Below are 20,927 nucleotides of genomic sequence, written 5' to 3' on the forward strand. Positions count from 1 at the left end.
TGTGTGTGTGTGTGTGTGTGTGTGTGTGTGTATAGATTTCCATTACTGTTTGGGAGTCTACCATGGCATTAAATGTATGTTTTCTTCAGGATCCCGTTGTTTTATTTGTATAGCTAGATCCTTCAGAGGGTCTGGAGCTCACGCTACTGCAAGTAGAATGACTTCTCCTTTTTCTTGCAAATACGCAGGTGCCCACCACCAGTCTCCAGGAGCCCACGCCTGCAAGCAAGCAAACCTGCTGTTGTTGGCCAGATGTGTTTCTGAATTCAAATACTTTGGATTTAGAAAAGTAATAGAGTGCACCTCCGAATCAAACATTGAAATACATCGGCTGCCAAACATGTGAGTATTCAGAGTAAACAGGATAAGTATAGATAATTAAATAGCCTCCAGTGATTCACATCAGTTTCTGCCACCAAATGGTTATGGAAAAATTTGTTTTCCAAGTTTTCTGGATTACGAATAAGGGATTCTTGACCTGTGTTTCTTTAACTAGGCTACAAAGTAATTAACTAACTTACTGGTTTATTAGTGATATTCTAGTTCTAAGAATCAATTCTGGCCACTTTTTTGACATTAGTGTTTTCCAAGGCTCTTTTTTTTTTTTAAAGATTTTATTTATTTATTTGAGAGAGAGAATGAGAGAGAGAGAGCACATGAGAGGGAAGAGGGTCAGAGGGAGAAGCAGACTCCCTGCTGAGCAGGGAGCCCGTTGTGGGACTTGATCCCAGGACTCCAGGATCATGACCTGAGCAGAAGGCAGTTGCTTAACCAACTGAGCCACCCAGGCGTCCCTCCAAGGCTCTTTAGCAACAACGCAGTTCATGTTATCTTTTTAAAAAAGATTTATTTATTTATTTTAGAGGGTGGGGAGGGGCAGGGAGAGGGAGAGAGAAACCCAAGCAGACTCCACACTAAACGTGGAGCCTGACATGGGGTTTGATCTCGCGACCCTGAGATCACGACCTGAGCCAAAACCAAGAGTCGGACCCTTAACCGACTGTGCCACCCAGGTGCCCCATCATATTGTCTTTTACTAGCAATATCAAAATCACCAAATGGAGGCCATTTCCTGGTGACCCCATTTCAGCATAATTTTTACTGATTATTAAATTTAAATTTTGGATACAAAATTTTAAGGATATTTATTACATCAACATGTTTTCATACCAGACCAGCTGAAAGAGTGAAAAGATCCGGAAGCTACAGCATATAAAGGATACTTGAAGAAACCAAGTACGTTACGGAATAGAAAATCATGGAGACTATCAGGTATATTAAGAACTTTTAGAATGTTCAACGGAATTTTAGAGGCCTCTTATCCTGACCTTCTGCCCAATATAAGAATCCCATCCTGAAGTCATCCCAGGAGTTAATCACTGCTCTCTTCTGGAACAAGGGAGTTCACTACTTTTTAAGGCATGCCTTCACATTATTTAATTGCTAAACTGACAGGTAGTTTTCCCTTATACTGCGAAGCTTCTTACTCTTACCCACAACCCATCCAGGACACACACACACACACACACACACACACACACACACACACACACACACACACTTTGTTTTCTCCAGGATAACTATACCCAGTTCCTTCAAAATATGCAAGAACAGAAATGTTCAAGTTGCAAGTTTCCAGAACTGAAATCCAGAAGCGGAGGTGACAAAATGATAGAGTAAAACTCACAATAAGAAAGAATTTTCTGAGGGGCACGTAGGTGGCTCAGTCTGTTAAGCGTCTGCCTTCGGCTCAGGTCATGATCCCGGGGTCCTGGGACGGAGCCCCGCATCGGGCTCCCTGCTCAGGGGGAGTCTGCTTCTCCCTTTCCCTCTGCCCCTCCCCCAGTACTCATGCTCTCTCTCTCAAATAAATAAATAAAATCTTAAAAAAAAAAAGAAAGAATTTTTTTAATAATGAAGCATACTCCTTTCCAGTGTGGAGAACATCTCATTTGCAGTAGAGATACACCAGAATAGGGGACCATTTGATCTGAAGAACTTTCTGCTGTAAGACAAAGGCATGCTGACCCCTGAATTTCTCCCCACTTCCAAAACTGCTTGAATCTTTGATTCTAAAACGTTAGGAAATGATGAAATAAAACTTCTTTTCCAGTTCTTTCTTCCTCCCCTAATGAATCATTAACCTCACATTAAATCATGCTTCCTAAGAAAAGTTCTGAGTTTGTTATACCCAGCTGTCTTTTAGTCAGGGTGAACTTTTTAAAAGGCAATTTTTACAAAATTTCCAGTGGAGATGCCAAATACTGATTCGTGGCTGCCAGATAGAATGTGTGTCTTGTCCTAATCTGTAGTGAAGTATGTTTCCTAAAGCCAAATTGAATTCCAAAGAACATTGTTTTATATTTTGAGTTGGTATAGACATGATTGTATGGCTTTTATTGAGGATGACTCTTTTCTCTTGTGATACATTACTGCTTTGTCAAAAGTACTGTTGGCAATTTAAAAATAAAAAAGATTTAAAAACAAAAAATACTGCTAGAAACGGCAGATATACTATAAGATATTTAAAGTTGCACAGAAAGGCATCACAAAGGGTGAGAGCTACTATTCACAAATCTCCTTAAGCACCAAATAAAATTCTATAGAAGCCTTCTTATATGACATGATCTGGACTGGGTATTGGTTGACAATTGATTAATTGGAAAAACTGCTTAAAATAGCACAGACATTTCTGAAGCCTGTGTTTTACCTTAAAATATATGAATACTGTACATGTGTTTTGCTATAGGCCCAAAGTTTTTAATTTTGAAAACTTTCATTATTTTTTTTTGTTTTTAAACATGGGTCTGTGGATTACAGTGACACATCTTTCTTTCATAAACTACACTCATAATTCCTGGTCTATGATTTCTTGCTTGAATTTCTTTAAAGTGAATCAAGGACTTCATATCACATACAAAGTAATTCAAGCGCAGAATCCTAGACTTTGCATTTTTCTTTTTCAACCTTTTATAGTTGTCTCCCCACAACCAAATCAACAGCTATTTTGAGTACTCAACCCCTTTCTAGTTTTTGCATATCTTGAACTTAGTTTTCACAGAAACCACAACTCTTTCTCTTTTTACACGGTGTCATCAGTTGATTCAATATTTAATTAATTTAGATCATTAAAACAACAAGTATGATGGGTTGAAACCAGTCTGGGGACAAATAGGAGTGCTTGATATACATAGAACCTAACTGAAGGGAGTAGACGTGCCCAGAGCATGCTACAGAGTGTCTACCAATGGCTGGCATGGGCGTGCCATGGGCACTTGTCAGCATGTTTTATGGAAGGAATGAGAAGCATGGATTAATCTAGAGAGCGTGTAAAGAGGAGTTTCTTTAAGAAAACTACTACAGTGTCAGATGTGCCCAAAAATACAGTGTGGGGGGTACTGGCATGATTGTGCCTAGCTAGCTCTCACGGTACATTTGTGGGAGTTAGAAAAGGTCAGTCCCCTAATGCAGGGTTTAATGAGGGATGTATGGGCTAAATCTCAGCCTCCATTCACCCCCTCTGCGTGGTGCCACTTGGGTGAGCCTTTTGTGGAGGGTACAACCTACATAACCAACACAGTGGCCCTGGCTCCTGGGACAGAAGATGCATTACAACTGGGGGGGGGGGGAAGGGAGATGGGCTGATCTGAATGCATGCATGAAAAGATGGGGTAGAGAAGCAGGAAGGATGGGAGAGAGCTGACCTCTAAGGTAGGAAGACTTCTGTCCTGGGAGAGATTTTGTGACAACTAATAGAGTCTGTCTTGCCTAGGCAACCTGCAGATTGTTTTACTTGTGGGAGAAAATTCTTTTAGCAGAAAGGCCAGTATAGTCTCTATTCATTTTACCATGGGCTTCTGGACTGCTCCCAGCTCCACCTCCCCTGCTACTCCACCTCCCTTGCTACTCCACATCCCCTACTACTCCACTTCCTCTGCTACTCCACCTCCCCTGCTACTCTGTCTGCCCTGCGACTCTACGTCCTCTACCACCACTGCTCCCAATTGTCCTAAGAAGGTTGCTAAGAAGATCATTAAGCCGATGGACTTTCAGAAGTCTCCTTACGGACCTTGGAGGCTTTTCTGCTCCATTCAAAAATTTCTCTATTTATTGGGTGGTACCTGTAGCTCTTTTCATAGAAAAGACAGGACCTTTCATTCTAGAATTCATTATGAAAAACAACATGAAAATGCCTGGCTGACATAGCACATCATAAAATTTATTCTTACTCTAGTGTTAAGAGTCAATGAAAACAAGCATAAATGACTGACATGGAAAAGAAATAAAAGAGCCGGTCTCTTAAAGCGAAGAGGGAAAACCAAGAAGAGGGTGCTATGGAAAGCAAACTAGAATCCCTCAGTTTTACAGTCGTATTCATCTTCAAGTACTCCTGGACAGAGCGAAGTTGATTATGAAGTTGATCTGTCTTGTTTATTTTGCTTCTTGGCTTGTATTCTCTCTTGCTTTTTGGTATTAGAGCTCAACCTTTGAGCTCTATGACTCCACTAAAACTTCCAAGGAGCCTTGAAGATTTTTTTATAAACACAAGTACTGTTAAAATAAGGTAGCTAATTATAAGAAAGTTCATTTAGTGAGCTGTCAGTCTTTTTTTTTTTTTAACTGTAGAACAGAAACACTAAAAGGGATGGATCCTTCTTCTTTTTACTTTCAGCACACTGAACCTGTCCTAATTTGTATGTACCCTCATAGGGAGATCACTGCCAATGCATATGTGACTGTCCCCGTCCTATCATCTGGGGTTTTTAATTTAGCTTCGGTGCACTTCGTTTCATTGTTGGAAAGCTCCTTACCTGAGCATGGCTGTTCTTACGTTTTATAAAATTGAATGGTTAACCAAACACTTGCATCATTTGAAACAAATAATCATGTCTTGTCACATTGAATATCTTTTAAAAACTCTTTAATGCCATCTGCTAGGAACCTAGCTCTCTCATTAGAATTAGAGTATTTATGGCAATAGGTAGAGAACATCCTTTGTTCTGGTGTTCTCACACTTTATAGGTGTCTCACTCAGAGGGCTGGGTACAACACAGATTGCAGGGCATCAGTTAGGTCTGGAATGAGACCTAAGAATTTGTATTTCTAACAAGTTCTCCGCTGCTGCCGCTGCTGATCTGAGAATAACACCTTGAAAGTCAGCCCAAGCACCTCGCTTCACAGGTGAGGAAACTGAGTCTTAGAGAACTGAAGTGATTGGCTCACAGCGATCCAGCCCATTAGTGGCAGCACCCAGTCCTTCTGACTTTCATGTGCTAATTACACATGAAATTTTTTTTTAAAGATTTTATTTATTTATTTGAGAGACAGAGAGAATGAGAGAGAAAGCACATGAGATGGGGGGAGGGTCAGAGGGAGAAGCAGACTCCCTGCTGAGCAGGGAGCCCGATGCGGGACTCGATCCCGGGACTCCAGGATCATGACCTGAGCCGAAGGCAGTCGCTTAACCAACTGAGCCACCCAGGCGCCCATGAAATTTTTTTTTTAAGATTATCAACTGTCTACATTACTCCCTCCCTACTGTTTTGGCACCCATCAGGATCTCAAAGATCGTTTTGCTACTTCTCTCTACTAATCTTTATAGTTAAGTCGCACAACAGCATTCCATGTGAATTCCATAGACTTGCAGCAGAACCAGTCCTGGGATCCCGAACCCCCGCCAAGAAAAAGTCCCGTGTGCCTCAGTCTTGGTTCATTTTTCTTTCGAGAAAAACGTTTGCTGAACGCTTAAACAGCAAATTCTTGGTAAAATTCCCCAGGTTGCATTTTGGTTTCAGGAAGATTCTTTTTCTTTCTTTCTTTCTTTCTTTCTTTCTTTCTTTCTTTCTTTCTTTCTTTCTTTCTTTCTTTCTTTCTTTCTTTCTTTCTTTCTTTTTTCTTGCCAGTCTAATTGTTTTAGATAATTGTTTCGATCTCCTGTTAGTAAGTTCTCAGGCAACCTTGAGAAATCTCGGCTTTCCTTCATACGGCTTCTGTTGCTGTTCAAAAGAAATAAAGCCGAAGAAGAAAGCTCTTATGATGTCTAAGTATTTTTTCTGATCAGTTTTGATTTTAGTCTCTATTTGGCAGCCTCCTTTTTTTCTGTCTGTGGCGGCTTTCCAGCCAGGCTTTCATCTCTAGAGGGGCAGAGCAACTGGGTGCCTGCCTTGCACTGTCTCCTCACCTTACCCTAGCTCTCCATGGGTGCCTCTCTCCTGTGCCCTTATTATGCATGGAATCTCTCTCTTCCTTCCACTTCCTCCCATTAATAATTTCCTACCCACGTCTCTCGACTTCTAGTCAGTGGGCCTCTCCAGCTTATCCACTGGTTGACATCATCCTTGTCTCTTCCTGCTTGAGACATAATTTCCTCAGATGGTACGCTTCCTTTCCAAAGCTCTTCAGGAGAAAGTATGAGCCAGAGAAAGGAAGGTATGGACAGAGTGCCCTTAGACCAGCTCTATTAACCCTGTTATGTCAGAAGAGTGGTGTGGACAGGTGAGTCACTTGGCTTCTCCACTTCTCACTTCCCTAGCTGTGACACCCGAACAGGTCAATTGAGCCAGGGTTGCCAACTCCTGTGCTGTCAACAGGGTCTGGGCAGGGTCGTAAATGAATTGAAGCAGGGCTGGGGCAGCTGGGGGATCCATGCAATGGCCAAAGGGCATTACTGGCTCTCATTCCGGCCGGGGCTGGGGGGTGGGGGTGGGTGCTGGCCAGGCAGAGTTGCCAGGTCTTCTCATTTTTCCAGAGTGAATCTAGATTTTTAAAAACTGTGAGCTCCCCTTTTTTACATGTGGACCACTGATGCACATAATGAACCAAACAAAGCACATCTCGTCTTTGGGCCCGATTTGGCCCAGGTTGCCAGTTTGTGACCTTCAGATGACATGGTTCCTGGCAAGTCTAACACTTCATGACTCTTTCCTGTACTCTCTTTTTCCTTCAAGCAGATGGCAGAGAGATCTAGGTGGCGGCAGACACACACACACACACACACACACACACACACACACACACAGCCTGGGTTTCTGAATCACCAAATGGAAGAAAGCCTCCAAAACCAGGAACACCCATCCTGGCCTGTGATGTCAATGAGAAATAAACTCTGATTTTATTTAAGGTATATGTTGCCAGCATGTATTTGCTACCACAGTGAATACGATCCTAATTAACACACTCTCTTATCTGGGTTGTTCTAAGGATCAAAGAAAGTGTTATATGTAAAGCTCTCCGAGGAGTGTATGATGTCTAATAAGCCTTAAGTGGATGTTAACTCTTCTTATGATTCAGAATAGTCTTAAAAGGGAGCCTTGGAGGGGGGTGATCTTCAACTTTTATCTTCGGAACTTAGAACATTATACTCGAAAACGTCCTAAGGGTCTATCAGTCCAGGTTCTGTCACTGTAGGGATAAGTAACCTAAGTCCCTGAGAGGCTGAACGGCTTGCCATGCAATCACTTTACCAGCCCTAAGTACTTTAGTATGGATTCGTTGATCTCTTTTAGCCAGGAAAAAGCCGGCTGCTATAGGAATGAGACTGGAGGGGGAGAAAGGGGGTAGATGCTTTTGGAGTTGGGTTATTTCTTGTAAAGGAAGACCTGGGCTTGGGGCTCTTGGCAGCCAAAAAAAGGAACAACGGGATACTTGGTGAGAGGGGCGGAAGAGGCAAGGATGAACTACACAATAACATTTTCATCCCATTACCAAATATAATGATGCATCCAAAGTTGCTTAGTAAAGGGTAATAAATATATTTTGGATAGTCATTAGCACCACGTCCCTTCTCTGCAAAAGACCCCAGAAAAGGCTCTGTTGAAGAGGTGAGCCTAGGTGGCCATGTTGATGAGGGCATCTGGCTCCTCTACCCTGGCTCATCGGAACAGGCGCGTATATCTCACCCACACTCAGACGATCGGCAGCTTCTCTTAGAACCAATGTGGGATCAGCTTTCTGAGAGTTTGTGTTGGCTGCTAGAAGCTGATCTGTTACGTAGCATCGTGCCTGGAGTCAGCTTTGTGGCCTAGAAAAAGCCATGTGCAGGCCAAAATCAGAGAGCAGCCGAAATTTTGAAAACGTGAAAGGATCTGGTCTGCAGAGATAAGAACAGAGCAGATATTCCGAAAATGCCAAAGAACAGAGGCCCTGTGTCTCCAGGACGCATGGAGCTCTATCCCCCGCCTGACAGGCCCCCCCTACCCCACCCCCGTTCCCCCTCGCTCCCAGGAGGCTGGATTCAACAGTGTTTTCTTGAGTTCTCTCCGTCCTTAAAAACAGACCCATCTTTTAAAACTCCGAGCTACCTGAGTTAGTTTCTGTCCCTTCAGTCGAGGAAATCTCTTACCCATATTTGTTTACTTACTGCCAAGTAACCCAATAAAAGTTCACCTCTGCCCAGAGGGAAGGAGTAATGAAAGCAGCTGCAGCTGCTGTCTTCCAGGTTCTAGTTTTAAGAGACTGGATGTGATGCTCTTTTGAATAGTCTAATTTCCTAGGATCCGCTTAGGAGTGATTTGAGTTCATGGGATCGAATTTTTCATTTTTCTACCATAAGAGATCAAATAAATCAATTTTTAAGTATTATCCTATTCAGAATTTTTGCCAAGGGGGGAAAGGGGATTTTTTTCCCTTCATGATAATAGTAATATATGTTCATTGTGAAAACTTTTGATAATATAAATAAAGAAAAGAAAAAGTTCTAAAAAAGAAAATCACAGTTTTACCACTAACAAACAACCATCATTAATTTTTAGCACAAGATTCCAGTGATGCTAAAAATATGATTACATTGGTATCTTGAATTGTCTTCAAAAATTCCTGCGATTTTACTGGTTATATTCCTATATATTCCTATATGTCTGTACTCATAGGCATTTCCCCCCAGAATTCACTGAGGACCAGAATTTGATTCAGTGGGAAATACTTTTGAAATCAGACTTGTTTATTCTTTCTGATAACCAATCAATGCATTTGCTTTGTTCAGTTCCTTTGTTCTTTAGGAAATGAAAAGAAATCGTTATGTAATTGAGACACTCTTCATGACATAGAGACAGGAGATTTAAGCCATGCCCTTAATTCTTTGTGTTCTCTAACCCGTTTCTTATCAGCAATTTAATGGAAGCAAATTTTTTACTTCCTAGTTGTCCTCTTGTAGTTTCCTGTTAAGACACGAAATCTAAAATGACTTCAATTCCAAAAGCATCTCCTTGGTCACTCTAGAATCAGGATCTGTTTCATCCCCTTATTTTGGGCATTCCTTTCTCTCACCTCTGTTCATCTTCCAAGATCAGATACTTCATTCTACTTTCCCTTGGGGCCAACATTTATTACCTTTGTTCCTCTGATCATTTTCCCTTGTTGGATTTAATTGACTCTCCCATTTTATTGGCCATATTTTTAAAATGAATTATCCTGATCCCTCGTTACTTGCTCCTCACACCAGGGATTTCTTGTTTTAGTGAAACCCTACTCTTCTAATAATCAAAGTAGGAATAGGGCTATAAGCTATGAGTGCTCTGCTTTCTTTCACACTTAACGACTTTTACCATTAGCCTTACTTCTCTCTGTTTTCCACGAATAAAGGGGATACAGTCGAAATGCTAAATTTTCTAAAATCTAGTGGTTCTCCACCGTGGTTTTCTGAGTTCTTTCCACTCAATTCCAAACTTTTTTGGAGGGGCCCTTTTAGGAAGACGACGTTCTCTTGATTGGCTGCCAGCAGCTGATGTTCCCAATCTGCTGAATCATTATCGTCTCTTTAAACCAGGACTCACAGCTTACTTGTCGTGTGAACATTTAGCTAGAGTTTTGCTGGGAGACTGAAGGATTATCTACTTCATCTGATTACACTCGACTGGCAAGCATCATTACTGAATTTCAGAACCTTCAGCGACTCTCAGTGGCTGGGACAAGTGGAGTATAAGAAAGTCCTTCAGTATTCATTCATTCTGTGAACAGATTATTTATGGAACTTTAACTATGTGCTGCGTACTGTTCACCTACGAATAGGATGGACATGACCCCCTGCTCTCAAGGACTCATGGTCTCGTGGGAAAGATGAACAGATGTGTTGCAATGTATGGTATTAGCATCTGTGACGGGGGCCAGCACAGTGTTAGAGAAGGTGGGGCAGGACAGAGAAAGGATACGTGTGCTAGGACGGGAGGGAAGGGAAAAGGTAAGCAGGGAGGAGGGTATTCTAGAAAGAGAAAAGAACTGAGAAAATGTTAGAGGCCTGACAAGGGATGTTTAAGGGAACTTGCCAGATTCGATGTAACTAGTGATGGCGTCTGCACCCTGGGGCATGGAGGGTTTGGGGTGGGTTGGGGGGGGGGGCGATGGGAGAACCTGTGATCCGATTAGAAACGGCTGGTGTGCCATGCTGAAGAGTTTACACATTATCCTGGAGATGCTGAGAATTCCTGAGGAATTTTAAGCAGACATGCAACGATCAGATTTGTGATCTAAAGGACTGCTCTCAGAGTGGGGCATGCCGACATGGCTCATGGGGTCCGTTTTCACAGGTAGAGAGGAGGTTTCTCCCAGGAGCTAAGCCTACCACCAGGGAAGGTCAGAGGGGCCAGCACCGCCCACCAACACCTGAACGTTTATCTCTTTTTCTCCTTCTCTGCTCTTCTCCCTAACCCCTCAGTCTCCTCCTTCTCTTAAACATCCTCTTGAGAAGCTCTTAAAACTTAAACGGCTCACAGGTAGTCTATTAAAAATGTCACTAAAAATGTCCTGATTTACTTGTGAATGCCTTGTCTTTTCTCTATGGCTGATGTTAAATTACTTACTGGCTGAATTACCTTTCATGAATGCTTAAAACTCCTGCTTCTCTTTTGCCACCTGAAATTCTTTATCACGGTCCATTATTACCATCAAGATAAGGAGGGGGAAAAACAGAAATTCAAGTAGACGGATTTTACTCTTGACTTGTGGTCCTTGTAGTGAGTTTATCAGTAGAATATAAAAGCTACAAGTGACCTTAATTTTTTTTAAAGATTTTATTTATTTATTTGACAGAGAGGGAACACAAGCAGGGGGAGCGGGAGAGGGAGAAGCAGGCTTCCCGCCGAGCAGGGAGCGCGATGCGGGGCTCGATCCCAGGACCCTGGGACCATGACCTGAGCCAAAGGCAGATGCTTAACCGACTGAGCCACCCAGGCGCCCCACACCTTTTTTTTTTTTAAGATTTATTTATTTATTTATTTATTTGACAGAGAGAGACACAGTTAGAGAGGGAACACAAGCAGAGGGAGTGGCAGAGGGAGCAGGCTTCCCGCGGAGCGGGGAGCCTGATGTGGGACTCGATCCCAGGACCCTGGGATCATGACCCAAGCCGAAGGCAGACGCTTAGCGACTGAGCCACCCAGGCGCCCCAACCTTAATGTTTTTTGTAATGTCTTTTAAACTGTAGATTGTGACCCATGGGTAGGTCGTGAAATCAATTTAATGGGTCATAATACGCATTGTAAAAAAAGAAAGAAACAGGACATAACCTAATAGAATAGAAAATATCAGAGTGTCCTGAATATACGACGGGTTGATATTGTTACATGAAACTTTTATTTCAGTCATAGACACATATGTTTATTCATGCAGATAATATAAGATATGTGTCTTACTACTGGTGGTAATAAAAAAATGTTTAAGAATAAAACACAGTTTAAAAAAGTTTGAAAAACACTGTCTAAGATCACTTTTTTTTTTTTCCACTCTGAAGATGGAAAAAATTGAGAAACAGAGAAGCTGACTTCTGCAAGTCCATGATTTAGTGGCTACTGCAAGATTTGAGCTCAGGTCTCCCGACAGTCTGCCATTCTCTGAACAAAAGTTGATGAACTGCCTAACATGAGGATTGGAGAGTGAGGATTTCATTTACTTAATCTGTCCTTGAGACCGCATTGTGAAAGACAATCAAATGTTCACAATGCTTTATCTTAGTATTTATGAGGAAACACCATGGGCTTTTTTTTGTTTTTTATTTTTGTTTCTCGGTGGTTTTTTTTTTTCGCTTAGTATCATAGATGAGCACTAGACTTCGATAGGTTTATGCCTTCATTATTCTTTTTTAAAATTCTTTTTTGTGGATGACTTTGATACATATTCACATTTATATGTCGAATAAAGATAATCTAGTTCTTACCGCTTCTCAGCTGAATGGCTGAATAATTATTTAGGTCTTTTCTTTTGTATTCTATAACCATCTTGAAAAATAAACGTCTCAGGATATTTAGAGGCATTTTTCACCTAACATCAGGGAAATGTTAAATATACCTCAACCTCCTCTAGTCTTAGGGTTCTACTGCTTTAACCTTTATAATGAATTTGTTTAAATTTTCTCTTCTTTTTTCCAAGAAATTAAACTTTTCTTTTTTCTTCACACAGTATTCTATGACTTAATTTCAGGACGGCATAGAGACACAGCAAAGAATGCTGAATTAGGAATCAAGAGACCTGAGTCCGGCCCTTCTTGTCATCCAACTTATTGTTTGAATTTTAGCAGGTCCCGTAACGTCTTCGGGCCTTGGTTTCTTCATCTGAAAGTGAGTCTAGATTATCTATGAGTTGCCGTAATCACTTAGTACTTCTTAATCATGTGGAAGTTATGGATTTACTTCCAAATATGAGAGAAACTATTGCCCTAGGAATTTGCACATGAATATAAAGAGACATGTTTTTGTGTAAAATTGTATGAAGTTCCTGGATTTTTATAACCCACTTATAGATTCACAGTTTCAAAAACCTGCTTTAAATAACTTCCTATATGTCATACAATGTGCCCGATTCTCTACATTTCCTTTTTCGAACTTCCTAAGGAATTTCTGATTTTGCTTCCTTCCTGTTTCCTTAAGGATATCCTCTAGAGTTCAAGGACTTCTAAGGCTGGCTGGACATGTGAGCAAGCTAGACCATCTGTCTCGTTTTCTCGCAGTCTGTTGCCTTCACTCACCAGCACTTCTCATTCGTCCATGTAGTAACTCAGTAGTGCTTTTTTGAACAGTGACAGGAACAAGACCACCTTAAAATCCATTTCCCATCCAGGAACCCTTTATTCATTCATTCTACAGATATTTATTGAGCATCTTCTTGAGTCAGGCACTGGGTTCCATGTTGAAGATATAATGGCGAATAAGATAGAGAAATGCCATTTCCTCAAGAGGCTTACATTCTACTGGAGAGACGGACAAAAAAAAAAAAAAAAAGGCTATCAGAGAAGTTAATAAAATCACCTCCAATTCAATGAAATGTGTGGACTTTGAGGCCAGGTTGTTAGAGCTTGATTCTCACTTTCTCACTTAACCATTTGTATGCATCACCCACCACTTGTGTGCCCTCACCTCACTCATCTCCGGGGTCTTTGCCTATGAAGGGAAGGAAAACCTTTCTCTAGCAAGAGAGAGAGATAAAAAGATCTGGTTACATACATATGCATGGAGACTCACAACAAAATGAAGACTCAAGGAGGCAGCTAGATGATTGAGGCTTTATAGACTATCTTAGGCTAAACAAAAGAAAAGAGGTTTGAACTTCTGGGTTGGGGAGGCAAGTTATGGAAAGGGGAAGGGAGAAAATATACGGTTAAGTAAGGGTTGTCTGGTTATGTCTCTCAGGAGAGTTGTCTCTGGGTGTAGCTCTCTCCCTGGTAAGAGACATCCTTACAAATGGAAATTTCCTTTTTAAATGTAAATTTCCTTTACAAAAGGGGGAAATTTGTACTCTATTTTTAGGTAGCTAGGAGGAGGTAAACAGCTTTTCTTACATATGCTGGTCCTCAATTGCCTTTAGCTCAAAATAGTCCATGTGACAAAGAGGCGTACTTTGGGGTGGCATATTCTGATACCTTTCATTCTGCCCAGTGAAACTTATTTTTTTTCAGGAAGGGACATTTCTACGGAAACAAAAGGAAAAACAAAAGTGAATGAATGAAGCAAATTATAAACCCAGTTTTGGGGACCAGACGAAGTCTGTCAAAAAGATTTCTAGAGGTTGAGCTCAGAGCATCTTTAGATGGTAGGGTGAGGATGGCTGTGATAATCCAACTTCCAGTTTCTCTGGTTTGCAGTTTGCAGTGTGAATGTCTTTAGTAGTGGCATATACGTCAGTGTCACAGACATGGTTATTTTTCGGGGCACAGCAAGGAAGCATCCATCATTTGCTTTTAGAGCCCTTTTAGATGGTCTCAATAAGGATCTGGGAAGTCAGATTTTAGTTCTCAGTGTTGCCAAGTCAGAAGGGTGAGGAAAAAAATTAGAAATGTTAATTACTGACAAAATGTACAAAACAGCAGGAGCCAATTTACAAAGAGGTGAAAAAGCTCAATGGGAGCAAACTTAGCTAGAATTCAACGACCCACAAGGATGTGCTATATTTTTTCATTGACACATAGAATTTTCTCTCTACAATCACTTTAATTTCTATCAAAGATAATCAAAGTAAGACTAATTTGCAAAATAAATCTCGTCTCATTAAACTTGGCCTAGTTATTTGCATAAGCACAGCAAAAATAGTAATTGATCATTTACGCTTTTTTAAGTCTGCTTTAGCTGGAACTTTAAATAAGGGAATGCAGATTAGATTTTTAAAAGCCTCTTGAGGGTCGGAAGCCCAGTCAAGATGTTGTCATCAGTCCTCATCGGCAACACCTATAGGTTTGGGTGAAATTCCTTCTTTCTTGAGGTTTCCAATATATTTTAAGATTCCTGGGCCTGTTCGAAAGCGATCTTCCTTACTTATAAGGCCAGGAACCCAAAAGCCAGGTGGATATTCCAAGAGGACCTTGTAAGCTTTGGCTCCCTACAGTCAAACTTACTTAGTTCCTTAAAACTGTCTGGCCATATCTGATTTTGTGTGCACCATTCTCAAATATGACATTCCAGTCAAAGCCTTGGTAATAGTAACCAAAGTTTCAAATTGTGTCATGTTTACAAGGAGAACAGATTCCTATTAAACTTATGCAAATAATTATGTTACCGCGAAAATAAGAATATTCAAAGGGAGTTTCCAAATTCTGGAGGAATCAGGTAGGAAGAAAAAGTAAATGTTTCACGAAGGTATACTTCAACATGTTGCTGTAAGTTATTGATAGCTTAAGCGAAAAGGGATTCTTTAAATCTGGAAAATGAAACATTAAAGAACCAGAGATATTTCAAACAAAAAGGCCATAAAAATTATAATCATCTTTATTAGTTTATTCAGCTCCATGAGCTGAATAAATAATTTACTTTACTAAATAAAGTAATTATTGTTTTGCTTGATTTGGGATTAGCAGTTTTATGCATTCATTACTTTCTCCCTCGGAGTTTTGTGACTCTTTACCCAGTCCAGTGGCATGCTATTAAAGTTATCAGAATCCTGTACTTCAGACTACTTGCCAGACTTTTTCCCATGAATCTCCTTGAAGATGAGCATTTCCACTTTTAGTTGATGGCACATGCTTTCAGAAAGACTAAGAGTACAACGTCAATTGTATGTGATTGACAAAAGAATGTAAAATGACCATGGTTAAAGAGCTGATGAAAGTTCATTATGGTACAACGGGCAAGTAAATTTGGTTATTTCTGTGGCATACATTTTATAATAACTGGAATTATGACTGATATCATTACTTAAGGACATACCGTGGATGGTAAAGATACTGAAAAATTTCTAGAAACTTTACACAATTTCTGAACAATTTATATTAATAGCATATATCCACACAAATATAGCTAAAAAAAGTTAAGAATCACTTCTTTTGGGGGTGGCTCAGTCATTAGGTGTCTGCCTTCAGCTCAGGTCCTGATCCCAGGGTCCTGGGATGGAGCCCCCGCATTGGGCTCCCCCTTGATGGGCAGCCTGCTGCTCCCTCTCCACCATCTGTGCTCTCTTGTGCACATGCTCTCTCTCTCTCTCAAATAAAATCTTAAGAAAAAACACTAAACCCCAATGGGTTTAACATCTTTCTTTTACAAAGTAAGAGAGCAAATCCTTTGAGATTTTCCCCAAGTGCCCTCTGGGGAGTCTCAAAGTTATCTTCAGGTAAAACAAAACAAAACAAAACAAAACAACCCACTCCGTTTAGAATTTTGGGTAAATTTGATTTGGGGAAATTTGTCAAAAATGTCAAAAGGTTTGAACACCTGATTAAACACAATCACAGGTCACCTGAAACAATACTTAGTTATCTATTTAACCAAAGTGCCAATACAAAATTTTGAAGCAAATATGGAAGGTCACATGACGGTAAAAAAAACTTAGCACTTTCAATATTAAGTCTCAGTTTTCCTAAGTAATCAAAGACATGACAAAGACAACATAAAGCATAGGAAATTATTGTGATAAGACACAGAATCTGTTCTTTGACAGATTACTCAACAGGTAAAGAAAAACCTTTTATAATATCTTATTAAGAACAGACCAGTAATGTGAGCTCCATTTTTGTATCAGCACACTATGGATATTAAAATTCATTTTAAAAAACCTTACGATAAATACACTTAATTTTAGATAGCTTGAACACATGAGACAAGATTTTTCTCTTTCCTTTTACAACTTCCTTTATCTATCTAGGTTTTTGTCCTTTATTTCCCTCTGCTTCATCTGAAACAAACTTTAAATAACCTAAAACTACTTTAGGACAAAATTACTCTCCTTTTTCTTACAAGAGGGCATCTTTCATATATTGCCTAGCTGAAAACACCTTATTTTCTTTGCATAATTTGCAAGCAGAATTTCTTCCTCCAGCCTTATTATTCCTAGTAGTTTATTTACATATATTGATTAGAATTCTTAATCCTTGGTAACCTTAATTTCCAGTGAAAACAAGGAAGCAATTGTGAATTGTGTGCTACATATATATGCACATATATATATATCAGCATTCTGTAGCAAATTAGCAAACTTATGAATACACAAATTGTATAATTTTTAGGAGCCTATGTTTCCTCATAGTACGATTTTCAAAGCGATAAAAGAACATGTTTACTAACAGACCCAAATATCTGTAGTCTGTCTGTAATAAGAGGCCAAAAGTAGATAAACTAATGTTTAGCAGTTAATGTTTCAGTATTTTATCTTATTTCAAAATGATCTAGATATTCAATGAATATACATCATTTAATTTAACTTAGTATTACATTAAAGTTTTAAATTACTAACAAGATATGGAAAACTATTTTTAAGCAGAAGGGCTCATTTATAAATTTTATTCCACTTCAATTTAACTCACGTGTTCTTAACAATTATGCTTGGACTGCTCATGAAAATTTCATGAGATGTTAAACAAGTCAGCCATCATCTAAAGTTATTTTTTGTTAAGAAATTTTGTAACATATGCATGTTAGGCAAATATTAAAACTCGCAGAAGTAAAGAAACCAAGAGTTAAGCATATGCCTTAGAATGGATTTATAATTTTATAATCTTAAACAACTAGTAAAGATAAATTAAGCTTGTTTGACAAGCCAGCCCAGGTAGAATAAAACTGTGTGTCTGCATTATATTTAATGTTGACAACTCTAAGGACATAACAATTTTTATTTAATCAACAATATTAAAGTAGCCATTTTATCAAAGATTATCCAAGATCACATGGACTTGAAAAAAAAAAACACATTTGGGTTAGTTCAGATTTTTCTGGCAGTTTTTGGAATACTTAATTTATATAAGTGCTTATTTCTTTCTAAATCACTTAAAGCAGAGTTCTTTTATGAATTCTGGTTAATACCATCCAGAGGTAGAAAAATACCGCATATACAAAACATACATAGGTAGACATACATAAACATTCAGACAGGCACAAATAGAGATCTTATAGCATTCGTTTAAAAAATTTTACCCATGAGTCAGATAGACTAATACAAAACTCACTAGTTTGTATGAGTTGGATCCAAATTATGTTTCTGGTAGATGGCTCAAGTTTCAGTTACCTGCTCAGTCATGGCTAAAACTTTTTACCAGTATTTGTGAAGAAGACTTTTAAGATTTTCATTGCCCTTAATAAATAATCTTATAAAGTTTGCATACTAAATTATGGGAATACTAAATTATGGGAAAGATCTTTAAAAAGATCAAGTAGCAGTTTGTTTCAAAAAAAGCCTCTTTTTGGTTTATTTTATTTTTCAGCCCTAGGCAGTTGTAGGTATTAGCTTTAGCAAAAAGTTATCTTCTTTATTTACATTTTAAGTACAGAATAAGATTTCCATCTCCAAGGGACAAAGAAGGGATGTAAGTTTTCTCTCAGAACGAGTTTAAAGGCATATTTGCTCAAATCTAGGGCATTTACTATTTAAGTTTTAAATTTTTATTTTAAGTATAGGACAGTCCAATGAATTATTTGTGGTAGATGTCCAAAATACATTCATGTAGGGCAATGAATGGGAAGGCCTGGAGCTGATGTCATCTGATTACAGAAAAAGGGAACAGTAAAATGGCCTTGCTGTGTGTTCTTGGGGCCTTTGTTCAAGCTATTTCTCAGCTATTGGAATTTACATAGGCCTCACAAAAAGTATATTTTGCAATTCTTAACTTTTGTTTTAAGTCTGATTTCCATCTTCTAATCTTGTTAAGGGGGTTTGTTTATTTGTTTTTGTAGGCCAACTAAGACACTCTTTTCCCTTTTAATCTGTTCTTTCCAAAGATACCAATTGGATATTTGTTTCAGGGTGAGAGAGCTCTCTTTAAAAACTCCTAAAGGCAGGGGCACCTGGGTGGCCCAGTCAGTTGAGTGACTGACCCTTGGTTTCGGCTCAGGTCATGATCTCAGGGTCAGGATTTCAGGGTATGAGATTGAGCCTTGCATTGAGTCTGCCTGACAGATTCTCTCTCTCCCTCTCCCTCCCCCTTTGCTCCTCCCCCTTTTTGTGCTCTCTCTCTCTCTCAAATAAATAAATAAAATCTTTAAAAAAAATCCTAAAGGCCATATATGACAAACCCATAGCTAGCACTGTACTAAATGATGAAAAACTAAAAGGTTTTCCTCTAGGATCAGGAACAAGATAAAGTAGAATTGCTTACTCAACAAGTAGAACTCAACAAGGTCCAGGAATTCATGGGGTTCCTGGGTGGCTCAGTCGGTTAAGCATCTGCCTTTGGCTCAGGTCCTGATCCCAGGTCCCAGGGTCTTGGGATAGAGCCCTGCATTGGGGTCCCTGCTCGGCAGGAAGCCTTCTTCTTCCTCTCACTCAGCCTGCTGCTCCTCCTGCTTGTGCTCTCTCTCTGTCAAATAAATAAATAAAATATTTTAAAAAAAAAAGGATCAGGAATTCAACAAGCCCAGTTGCTTACTCTAGCAACTTTTATTCAACATAGTACTGGAAGTCCTAACAAGTGCAATTAGGCAAGAAAAAGAAATAAAAAGCATAGAGATTGGAAAAGAAGTAAAAATGTCCCACTATTTGCAGATGACATGGTATTATACATAGAAAACCCTAAAGACTGCAGGACAAAACTGTCAGAGCTAATAAGTAAACTTAGTAACGTTGCAGGATACAAAATCAGCAAACAAAAATCAGATGGGTTTCTTTACACTAATAATGAACTCTCAGAAAGAAAAATTTAAAAAGTGCCAACTACAATTGCATCAAAAGGAATAAAATGCTAGGACTAAACTTAACCAAAGAGATGAAAGACTTGTTAACTGAAAAGTATTAAGACATCGCTGAAAATGAAGACGCAAATACCTGGAAAGATATCCTGTGCTCATGGATTAGAAGGATTAATATTACTAAAATGTCCATACCACTCAAAGCAAAATACAGATTCAATGTAATCTCTACCAAAATTCCAGTGGCATCTTTTATAGAAATAGAACAAACAATGCTAAAATATGAAACCACAAAAACCTTTGAATAACCAATGCAATCTTGAGAAAGAAGAACAAAGCTGGAGACATGTAACTTCTGATTTCAAACCATATTACAAAGCTATAGCTGTCAAAACGGTATGGTATTGGTATAAAAACAGACACATAGATCAGTGGAACAGAATAAAGAGCCCAGAACTGAACTCATGCATATATGGTCAATTCATTTATGACAAAGAAGCCGAGAATATACAATGGGGAAAGAACAGTCTCTTCAATAAATACTATTGGGAAAAGTGGACAGCTACATGCAAAAGAATGAAACTGGACCACTATCTTACACCATGCATAAAAATTAGCTCAAAATGGATTACAGACTTGAATGTAAGCCATGAAACTCTAAACCTCCTAGAAGAAAAGAGAGGTGGTAAACTCCTTGGCATTGCTTTTGGCAATGATTATTTGGGTTTGATGCCAAAAGCAAAAATAAACAAATGGGACTCTACCAAGCTAAAAAGCATCTGCATAGCAAGGGAAACCATGAACAAAATGAAAAGGCAACCTACTGAATGGGAGAAAATATTTGCAAATGATATATCTGTTAAGAGGCTAATATCTAAAATATAGAAGAATTCATACAACTCAATAACAAAAAAACAAACAATCTAATTAAAAATATGCAGAGGAGCTGAATACACATTTTCCAAAGATATACAAATGGCCAACAGGTACATGAAAAGGCTCTCAACATCACTAATTATCACCTAAATGCAAATCAAATCCTCAATGAGCTATCACGTCACACCTGTTAGAATGGCTATTATCAAAAAGATAACAAGTGTTGGTGAGGGTAGGAGAAAAGGGAACCCTTGTGCGCCGTTGGTAGGAATGTATGTTGGTGAAACCACTGTGGAAAACAGTATGAAGATTCCTCAAAAAATTTAAAAAAGAACTACCATAAGATCCAGCAATCCCGTTTCTGGGTATTTATCTGAAGAAAACAAAATCACTGTCTTGAAGAGATATATTCACCCCTATGTTCATTGCAGCATTATTCATGATAGCCAAGACATGGAAACAGCCTAAGTGTCCAAGGATGTATGAATAGACAAAGAAAATGTGTGAAATATACATATATGTATGTGT

The 20,927-nt window shown here is 39.2% G+C and overlaps 1 long non-coding RNA gene across 1 annotated transcript; it reads left to right on the plus strand.

Annotated features, from left to right (window-relative positions):
* Positions 1–212: 212 nt before the first annotated feature.
* Positions 213–12,539, plus strand: LOC141370185 (uncharacterized). The gene is made up of 4 exons (XR_012374015.1): positions 213–342; positions 1,174–1,272; positions 11,723–11,864; positions 12,388–12,539. It is a non-coding gene; the product is annotated as an uncharacterized lncRNA (long non-coding RNA).
* The last annotated feature ends 8,388 nt before the right edge of the window (positions 12,540–20,927 follow it).

Source organism: Callorhinus ursinus, unplaced genomic scaffold, assembly GCF_003265705.2.
Source record: "Callorhinus ursinus isolate GAN/ISIS: 27379988/994484 unplaced genomic scaffold, GSC_fseal_2.0 scaffold27, whole genome shotgun sequence".
Taxonomy (NCBI): Eukaryota; Metazoa; Chordata; class Mammalia; order Carnivora; family Otariidae; genus Callorhinus; species Callorhinus ursinus.